Here is a 10,894-nt window from a genome sequence, read left to right as displayed (position 1 = left end):
CTTGAGATGCTTCTTACGGAGCCACACCTTAGTTGCCCTGGCTGTGTGTTTCGGGTCGTTGTCATGATGGAAGACCCAGCCACGACCCATCTTCAATGCTCTTACTGAGGGAAGGAGGTTATTGGCCAAGATCTCGCGATACATGGCCCCATCCATCCTCCCCTCAATACGGTGCAGTCGTCCTGTCCCCTTTGCAGAAAAGCATCCCCAAGGAATGATGTTTCCACCTCCATGCTTCACGGTTGGGATGGTGTTCTTGGGGTTGTACTCATCCTTCTTCTTCCTCCAAACACGGTGAGTGGAGTTTAGACCAAAAAGGTCTATTTTTGTCTCATCAGACCACATGACCTTCTCCCATTCCTCCTCTGGATCATCCAGATGGTCATTGGCAAACTTCAGACGGGCCTGGACATGCGCTGGCTTGAGCAGGGGGACCTTGCGTGCGCTGCAGGATTTTAATCCATGACGGCGTAGTGTGTTACTAATGGTTTTCTTTGAGACTGTGGTCCCAGCTCTCTTCAGGTCATTGACCAGGTCCTGCCGTGTAGTTCTGGGCTGATCCCTCACCTTCCTCATGATCATTGATGCCCCATGAGGTGAGATCTTGCATGGAGCCCCAGACCGAGGGTGATTGACCGTCATCTTGAACTTCTTCCATTTTCTAATAATTGCGCCAACAGTTGTTGCCTTCTCACCAAGCTGCTTGCCTATTGTCCTGTAGCCCACCCCAGCCTTGTGCAGGTCTACAATTTTATCCCTGATGTCCTTACACAGCTCTCTGGTCTTGGCCATTGTGGAGAGGTTGGAGTCTGTTTGATTGAGTGTGTGGACAGGTGTCTTTTATACAGGTAACGAGTTCAAACAGGTGCAGTTAATACAGGTAATTGGTGGAGAACAGGAGGGCTTCTTAAAGAAAAACGAACAGGTCTGTGAGAGCCTGAATTCTTACTGGTTGGTAGGTGATCAAATACTTATGTCATGCAATAAAATGCAAATTAATTACTTAAAAATCATACAATGTGATTTTCTGGATTTTTGTTTTAGATTCCGTCTCTCACAGTTGAAGTGTACCTATGATAAAAATTACAGACCTCTACATGCTTTGTAAGTAGGAAAACCTGCAAAATCGGCAGTGTATCAAATACTTGTTCTCCCCACTGTATGTGCAATTTATAGACTATAATGATTTAATACAACGAAATGTTGTTTAAATGCTGAGAGCTTTATGTCCCTACCAGCCTATTGTGTTGCACTCGCAAATGCTTCACAATGTACTTTGTAGGCTATAGCCTTGAAATAATTAAAATAATATAGCCTAAATAATTCATCGCTTAAACGATGAGCCGGATTTCCAACGGCTCAACTCCACTCACATGCTCTGGTTGGAGGCACTCTCCTGCAAAGATGGAGGCACTCTCAAGCACAGATAGACGGGTTGGTTGTTTAGCAACAAAACCGACGTGAACACAACTATAGCGGAAAACAGACAGGGTTTGCTTAGATTGTTGACAACATGTAAACCAGTGGTCACCAACCTTTTCAAGATCACTTTTGATAGCATTTTCCACCTCTGGTACCAGAAAGGTATAAGGTCAACATCATATATGTTTGATGGTGACACATTGCTATCGTTTCAGCAAATCCAATAAAAATGGGCTATCTGCAAGTATGACATTTCATTGAATTCAATAAGTTGTTCCCCCCACAGAACCCAATACAAACCCCAGTGGACAATCTCCTGTTGAAAGACCTAAACACTTTATTACATTTTACATTTTAGTCATTTAGCAGACGCTCTTATCCAGAGCGACTTACAGTTAGTGAGTGCATACATTTTCATACTGGCCCCCCGTGGGAAACGAACCCACAACCCTGGCGTTGCAAGTGCCATGCTCTTCCAACTGAGCTACAGGGGACTTTATCTCTTCATTTTATGCTGCCATAAAAAAACCTCCTTCCATCAGCAAGGGCATTGAAGATGAAACGTGGCTGGGTCTTTTAGCATGACAATGATCCCAAACACACCTCCCGGGCAATGAAGGAGTGGCTTCGTAAGAAGCATTTCAAGGTCCTGGAGTGGCCTAGCCAGTCTCCAGATCTCAACCCCATAGAAAATCTTTGGAGGGAGTTGAAAGTCCGTGTTGCCCAGCGACAGCCCCAAAACATCACTGCTCTAGAGGAGATCTGCATGGAGGAATGGGCCAAAATACCAGCAACAGTGTGTGTGAAAACCTTGTGAAGACTTACAGAAAATGTTTGACCTGAGTCATTGCCAACAAGGGGTATATAACAAAGTATTGAGAAACTTTTTGTTATTGACCAAATACTTATTTTCCACCATAATTTGCAAATAAATTCATAAAAAATCCTACAATGTGATTATTTGGATTTTCTTTTCTCATTTTGTCTGTCATAGTTGACGTGTACCTATGATGAAAATTACAGGCCTCTCTCATCTTTTTTGTGGGAGAACTTGCACAATTGGTGGCTGACTAAATACTTTTTTTCCCCACTGTATATATCCTTTCATCAAAGGATCCCGGGAGGAGGTCACACTTTCTACGTGACAACTCACCAGTCTCTGACACGTTTGATTGTTTGCATATGTAGGTGAGTTCACAATCTGTTATCACCACACAACCATCAGATGTCAGCACGGGCCTGGTTTTGGTTCCTAAAATCCTCTGGCTGCAACAAAGAGGAGAGATTAGTCATGGTCTCTTTAGTTGTGATATTCTCTGTGTGGGAGCAGGAGCTAAGATGTCCTACCCTGTATCCTATATATTAGTCCTAGAAAAACAATAATAAGAATACCCTGACACTTCAAACGGAGGCAACCTAGGTCGGGGCGACTTTGTTATCGGGGGATACAGATAGTGCAAGTTACTACAAGACTCCTTCACCACATTCCCAGGTGGCTTGAACAATTTAATCATGGAGGATAAACCTGACAGAGAGTTAAAGCCTGTCAAGGGGAACGGAGTAGTTGTTAACCTTGGTTTGGCTGTCCCACAGGCATAACAGTCCTCTTTAGACATAGTTCTTGCCGTATACTGAATCCATTCCAACCACAGGTTAAGATCTCTTTACCCCGTCTCCACCTGTACTACTTCCTTCAGGTCTATAGTTTGCACTATCTTCACCACAGCCCCGGTCTCACTACCTCCCTCAGAGAGGTTTACTCTATAGGGTGGCCCAGTTGAAGAGGATATCTCACTTGTCAGGTCTGTAACCTGTTTTAGCATAATTCAGACTTTCAGACAGTACATACCCTTATATGGGTCGCACTGCCATTTCTGGTAATTCCCTACTTTCACAATACTACACCTGTCCTTAAACTGTGTATGGAGATTGACATATTCCCCCCCGCTCGGTATGAGCAACTACATAGTCCCAGGATGTACATGGTGACATACATATATATCTCCCATCCTTTACGATACTACCAGCCAGTAGTCCCCAACTGGTCCGCAAAGACCTCAAAAGGTGATGTCCTTCCCTACAGTCCCTAGTACTTCCCCTTTCCCTACGTCTAGCTGTCTCCTATGCCTTCGTAGACTGTGCTCAGGTATTATTTTATCAACTTGTGTTAGGTTAACTACTACTTCTGGCGGATCAGGAGGGTTTGAGTGTGTTAGGAATATGGCCCCCACAATCAGACAGCTACCTACCGTCAGGAGACCTGTGAATCCCCACCCTCGCCCTGAGAACATGTCAGACGCCGGAGGTCAACCCATTGCTTTACCTTCTATCGAACTCACACAGGGATGATCAGACAGGGTAAGGGAATCTTCCTTAAGGAGCCAACCCCCGAGCCCTAGTGGTGATCGGTTCTTTCTTCTAACTCTGTGTTTGTTCGTCAGGTGTAGCTGGGTTTACCTTTTTGCAGTGTGTGACATGCACCCAGGTGGATCTCTCAGCTATTCTGCTGGCAAAGGCAGTGACCAATATAACCTGATAGGGCCCTTACCAACAGGCCTGCTTCCAGTTTTTCTTCTTTAGGGACTGGATACTCACCAGTCTCCTGGTTAGATAGAGTGGGTCACCTTCTCCTTTAGTTCACCTGTGGGGCACAAAACCTCTGACATACGGGTGTGGTTAATAAACTATCTTCACACATACATGTTCAGCTCTCAATTTCTATTCTTGTTGGGTTTTTTAAAAAGGTATTTTGTCCTCTCCTTCGTATATATTTATTATTTAATCCTACCATCCCCCTTTTGACACATGATTTGCCCATGTGTCAATATTACCACCTACCTAAACAATCACTTAGGTAATATTGGTAATTCATTATCCATTTGCCATCCCTCCACTCTCTCTTCTGTTATTTTATGGTTCAAATCATATATATTATTACCTAATTATAATCTTCTTCACACTTTTCACAGTATTATAAATTACCCTCAACTTAGTAAAATAAACTATCTTAAAGTCCTCCTCTCATGCCTTTAGAATTTACTAGTGTGGATGATTAATTAACACCAGAAGGTTAAAACAGAGTTCAGAGGCAATTGAAATTATTCAACGAACTGTACCATCCCATAGTATACCAAACATTACCATTATTCTAAATATTTCAGAAATGTTACTTATCCCAAGTGTTCATTAAGTCCTCATGACATTCATTCTCATAAGAAATCATATATACCCCAAACTCAGCCAAAACCGAAAAACTCCATAAAATTCACTGTGTGTGCTCCTCTAAGACCTATCACCCTTGACCTGCTGAAAACCCCCCAAAATTGAAACAACAAGGCTTTATAAACATCATACTAGGTGTGTTGTTTTTTGTTTGAAAAACCCAATTTGAAAAACAACAACCACAAATAGCCAGGCCTCACTTGATTTGGTAGCTCACTTTAATGACCTAAATACTGCCTAACTTCACTACTGCTCCCCCTAGCCCTGAGCAACATTCCAATGAGATGAGCTAATCTCTTTCTCCTGGTTATAATCTAAAGATGGTAGTACACACAAAACATGATACAGATATCCCCAGTCCTAACCCATCAATAATTGTCTGTATCAATCTAATTCCTCATAACTAATCCATAAAACCACTCAAAATTCCTTGAGTATACAATGATTATTTAATTGATTACCCTAACTCTGCTACATGTGATCTCATCTCAAATGATCCATTATCAATTATTTGTTCAACCCCCTAGGAAAATCTGTCTCCCCTTCTATTGTTCCTGTCCCCCCTGTAAATGCCACACTTAACTTTTTAGCCAATACAATCACGGTTACATCAAATGTAACACCACTGGCGTCAAGCAACCCATCGAATAAAGTAATAACAATTAGAATGTATCAAAGCACTGCCTTCCAGTCAAGCATTCAGACCTCCACTTGAAATCCCACAGCTCAATCTAACTCGCTTGACTGTCTCTATTTTATTTTTTCTCCCGCTAACCAGAGCCATAAATTATTCTCCTTTGTCCTCAACTCAATTTTCACAGCTCTATCGCCATTTCAGTTCGCTATTAAATTTTTAAACTGTTCTCTCTGATTAGGCCCTAATTAATAAAACAAATACTTGCTATCGTTGATAATGATATTCCTATCATTTGAACTCTCACCCCCTCCCCTTGCTCCTTCCTACACAACCGGGAAGGTGCAAGGGGACCTTGCAACACATCCTCAGACCCTTCTAGAACACTTCCACTCAAGCCATCTAATTCAACCTTACACATTTCTCAATCCACGTAATAATCTAGGTCTATAGCCCCAATGCGAAAGCTTTACCCACTGTCCCTACCTGTGTTCTGTGTTGCTGACTCCAAAAGCCACACTCTCTCTGTCTCCAGCCCCTCCCCTCCTGTGTCCAGTCGGAACAGGCTTTGTCTGCTTTTCGTTTTAGCATTTCCAATATTCTGCCGTTATTTAAAGTACGTTAGTCTATTTATTTAAATCAAATTATTCCCACCTAATTAGTTAAAGTCGGTGCATATTTATATTTCAACGATAAACCTAATTATTTCAGTCTAATTATTTAACCAGTATTTTGCAGGGTCAAACATCAACCGTTACAGTTCAATTATATCAGTTCAAACATTTCAGTTTAGTCATACTAGTTATTCATTATTTTACCTTTATGTTCCCAATTGTTATTAACGGGTTATACGGTTTAAGCAACCACAAACCCAACAGTTATTCACAAATTATACAGTTTGGACAGCCACAGACGTCTTTAATTCCTAATTAGTTTTCTATCAAGGTATACAGGTTTATTAATTTTAATAACCCGTATTCACTCTTTTATTTCGTCTGGGATCATTCGCACCCTCATTCATATGACACCCTATATTTTAAAGTGCCCCGCTAATCCTAGCCGTATCTAGCCCTCTGATACGTGTCAGTAGTGCAACACTATCTAAAATTTAAGTGCCCGTTATGATCCTAGCCGTATCTAGCCTTCTGATACGTGTCAATAGCGCCACACCTTTTGAAATAATTTTGGGGGCCTCCTATGGGTGCCTTTTGTTAACGTTTGCACAATTTTAACTTATCTAAGATACCCTTTATGACTTCCCAGTCATAATTCTCATTGTTTACTGTTTAAAATACTCTTATTATCACACAGCCATAAATGGCACACAGTCATACGTGACACAGATCACAGTCGGAGGTCACCAATTGTTCGAAATTGCGTAATTCAAATCTGGTATTGGAATAAGAGAAAACATAATCAAGAGATATTCAATCCAAGCTAAATGTATTATATGCAAAATGTATGTATGATAAGTATGATGGTTCGTATACGGGCTCACTGAGATACCACGCAGGGCAGACAGAGAACTAAGCCATTGTTCTAAGTTCTTCTTCAAATACTCTGACAGAGATAGTTCCCGCTCCCTGCTGGCCAATCAGAGTAGAGACTGAGCGTGGTTTAGACTTACTCAGCCTATTCGTTGGCGTATCCGTTGGCGCACAGGCTGGTCCCAGCCCCTTGGCGCTCCACTGTTGCCAGGTGTCTAGTTGTTTTGCAACTTATCCAGAAAGTCAGCACTTTTGCAGTACACGTCCTTGGACGGTTCACAGATCACAAAGAGGCAGTGTGTATGTGTCTGTGAGAATCACAAGTTCTTATCTCATCCTACCCCCTAACTTTCCTCACATGAATCACAGCTTATTATGTGAAACAATTTATATCAGTACAGTACAGTACAAACCTTTTATGTTTTATATTGGCTATATGCCTGGCCTGCCAATATAGTTGTTCTCAGACCATATTATATTTCAAAACTCGAGCTTTGATAACAAAATAGATCAGTTGGTGTAGCACTTGCGTGGCACAGCTGAGCCTAAATTGAAATAATTTGCAAATAATTTGCTTTTTAATTTTACTGGACTGATGGTACCTGCATCTGATGGTCATGGTGCATTCAAGACAACTGGGAACTCTGAAAAGAACGATGTCAAATCATGACGTCAGTGAACTTCAGGTCGGAAAGTCGGAGCTCTAGAAACATACCTGAGTTTCCAGTTGGATTACAGTTCAAAACAATTTTCCCAGTCAGATCTCATTTTTTCCGAGTTCCCAGTTGTGTTGAACGCATTGAAGTCAGAGATTTCCGAGTTCACAGTTCCCAGTTGTTTTGAACACGGCATTAGTCTCAGTGGACGGAGGGAGAGAGCAGCAAAGGGTCCCCCTCTCACCGTCCCTGCTCTCTCCTTCCTTTCCTCCGGTGAGACTGACCAGAGAGAGGGGACACAGTCTTCCACCTGATGGCGAAACTCGACACCGCAAGAGGGCGTAGCAGTGCGGTCGTGTTCTTTGTTGTGTGACCGTGTAAATAGCCAGTTTTTTGTATTTTTTGTATTTTTCATACATATTTCCCTATCACACTTTTCATCCTTCTACAAAATATACTTTCCTGCAACCCGCCTCACTCAATGTGGAACGGATTATATTATTGACTTACCTTTTATCTAGAATCTCCAGTTGAAACTAGCTAGCCAGCTAACTAGCTACTTGCTATTAGCCACCGTTAGCGGTTTTCACCCAGAACATCGGATTTTCAGCTGGAATAACTGAATCACCGGACATTAACACCGGATCGCAACTAGCTAGCCGCAACCGAATGGATGTTGCTGTTTGGCTAATCACCACTGCCCCCGAAGCAAGCACCAGTTAGCCTTGAGCTAGCCTCGAGCCAGGCCCATATCCCGGCTATCTACCTCTCTGTCTACCGGACGGGAGTAGCCAGCTAACTAGCTACTTGCTATTAGCCACCATTAACGATTTTTCACCATTGTCCATGGCCTGCACTACCTACCAGCCAGCTCTAGCCTGGACTATTATCGACCAGTCTGCACTGTCTGCACAGCGCGTTATCGACCCAGAACACATCATTTTTTTCTGCCGGAATCACTGAATCACTGGACCTTCAACACCGGATCATCGCAACTAGCTAGCTGCAACCAAATGGACGTTGTTGTTGGCTAATCAGCCTTGAGCTAGCCTTGAGCCAGGCCCATCTCCCGGCTATCTACCTCTCTGTCAACCGGACGGGACCTCCTAGTGTTGACACGGAGCCCCGCCGATCCAACACGACTGGTCTGCCGACGAAATCGTCTGATATGGTTACAACAGGCTTCCCGTTACGACGTCGACCAGGAAGATCCATCTGCTAGCCCCGGCCCGCTAGCACACGCTAGCCATGGCCTCTTGCTCGCCAGTGCTATAGCAGCCCCTGAACTACCTCCGAACTCTCCTATTGTTGTTCACCGGACCTAATGATAACTCAGCTATACAGCTGATGCCTGCTGGACTGTTCCTTTATACGGTACCGCATCCTGTTTATGTTTAGCCTCAGCCCAAACTTTGTCGTCGTTACCAGCTGTTGTCTTAGCTCTCTCGAATAACACCTGTGATTGCTTTATGCCTCTCTCCCATGTCAAAATGCCTTGCTTATTGCTGTTTCGGTTATTTCTTATTGTACTATTTCACTGTAGATTCCCCAGCCCAGCTCAACCTGCCATAGATAGCTCCTTTGTCCCACCCCCCATACACGCGGAGACCGACTCAATCGGTGCCTCCAGTGATGCTATCTCTTTCATCGTTACCCAACGCTTAGGTTTACCTCCACTGTACTCATATCCTTCCATATCCTTGTCTGTAAATAATGCCCTGAATCTATTCTAAATCTGCCCCTTTTTTTCTCTGTACCAAATGCACTAGAAGATCAGTACTTAAAGCCTTTAGCCGTATCCTTATTCTACTCCTCCTCTGTTCCTCTGGTGATGTAGAGGTTAACCCAGGCCCTGTAGCCCCCAGTATCACTCCTACTCCCCAGGCGTTATCATTTGTTGACTTCTGTAACCGTAAAAGCCTTGGTTTATTGCACGTTAACATCCGAAGCCTCCTCCCTAAGTTTGAGTTATTCACTGTGTTAGCACACTCCGCCAACCCTGATGTTCTAGCAGTGTCTGAATCCTGGCATAGGAAGGCCACCAAAAAATTCAGAAATGTCCATCCCCAACTACAACATTTTCTGTCTCGATAGAACTGCCAAAGGGGGTGGGGTTGCAATCTACTGTAGAGATAGCCTGCAGAGCTCTATCGTACTATCCAGGTCTGTGCCCAAACAGTTTGAGCTTCTACTTCTAAAAATCCACCTTTCAGAAATAAGTCTCTCACTGTTTCCGCTTGCTACAGACCCCCCTCAGCCCCGAGCTGTGCCCTGGACACCATATGTGAACTGATTGCCCCCCAACTATCCTCAGAGTTCGTACTGCTTGGTGACCTAAACTGGGATAAGCTTAACACCCCGGCCAACCTACAATCTAAACTAGATGCCCTCAATCTCACACAAATTCTCAACGAACCTACCAGGTACAACCCTAAATCTGTAAACATGGACACCCTCATAGATATCATCCTGACAAATTTACCCTCTAAATACACCTCCGCTGTCTTCAACCAGGATCTCAGCGATCACTGCTTTATTGCCTGCATCCGTAATGGGTCCGCGGTCAAACGACCACCCCTCATCACTGTCAAACGCTCCCTAAAACACTTTAGCGAGCAGGCCTTTCTAGTTGACCTGGTCCGGGTATCCTGGATGGATATTGACCTCATTCCGTCAGTAGAGGATGCCTGGTTGTTCTTTAAAAGTGCTTACCTCTCAATCTTAAATAAGCATGCCCTATTCAAAACAAACAGATATAGCCCCTGGTTCTCCTCAGACTTGACTGCCCTTGACCAGCACAAAAACATCCTGTGGCGTACTGCATTAGCATCGAACAGCCCCAGCGATATGCAACTTTTCAGGGAAGTCAGGAACTAATATACACAATCAGTTAGGAAAGCAAAGGCTAGCTTTTTCAAACAGAAATTAGCATCCTGTAGCACTAACTCCAGAAAGTTTTGGGACACTGTAAAGTCCATGGAAAATAAGAGCACCTCCTCCCAACTGCCCACTGCACTGAGGCTAGGAAACACTGTCACCACCGATAAATCTACAATAATCGAGAATTTCAACAAGCATTTTGCTACGGCTGGCCATGCTTTCCACCTGGCTACCACTACCCCGGCCACCAGCTCTGCACCCTCCGCTGCAACTTGCCCACTTGCCTGTTGTCTGGACCTCTGGCCGTCTCTATGGGGGTGCCACAGGGTTCAATTCTCGGGCCGACTCTATTCTCTGTGTATACCAATGATGTCGCTCTTGCTGCTGGTGACGCTCGGATCCACTTCTATGCGGACAACACCATTTTGTATACATCTGGCCCTTCATTGGACACTGTGTTAACAAACCTCCAAACGAGCTTCAACGCCATACAACACTCCTTCCGTAGCCTCCAACTGCTCTTAAACAGTAGTAAAACTAACTGCATGCTCTTCAACCGAACGCTGCGTGCACCCGCCCACCCGACTAGAATC

Source organism: Coregonus clupeaformis, chromosome 20, assembly GCF_020615455.1.
Source record: "Coregonus clupeaformis isolate EN_2021a chromosome 20, ASM2061545v1, whole genome shotgun sequence".
Lineage (NCBI taxonomy): Eukaryota > Metazoa > Chordata > Actinopteri > Salmoniformes > Salmonidae > Coregonus > Coregonus clupeaformis.
This window is presented reverse-complemented; position numbering follows the sequence as displayed.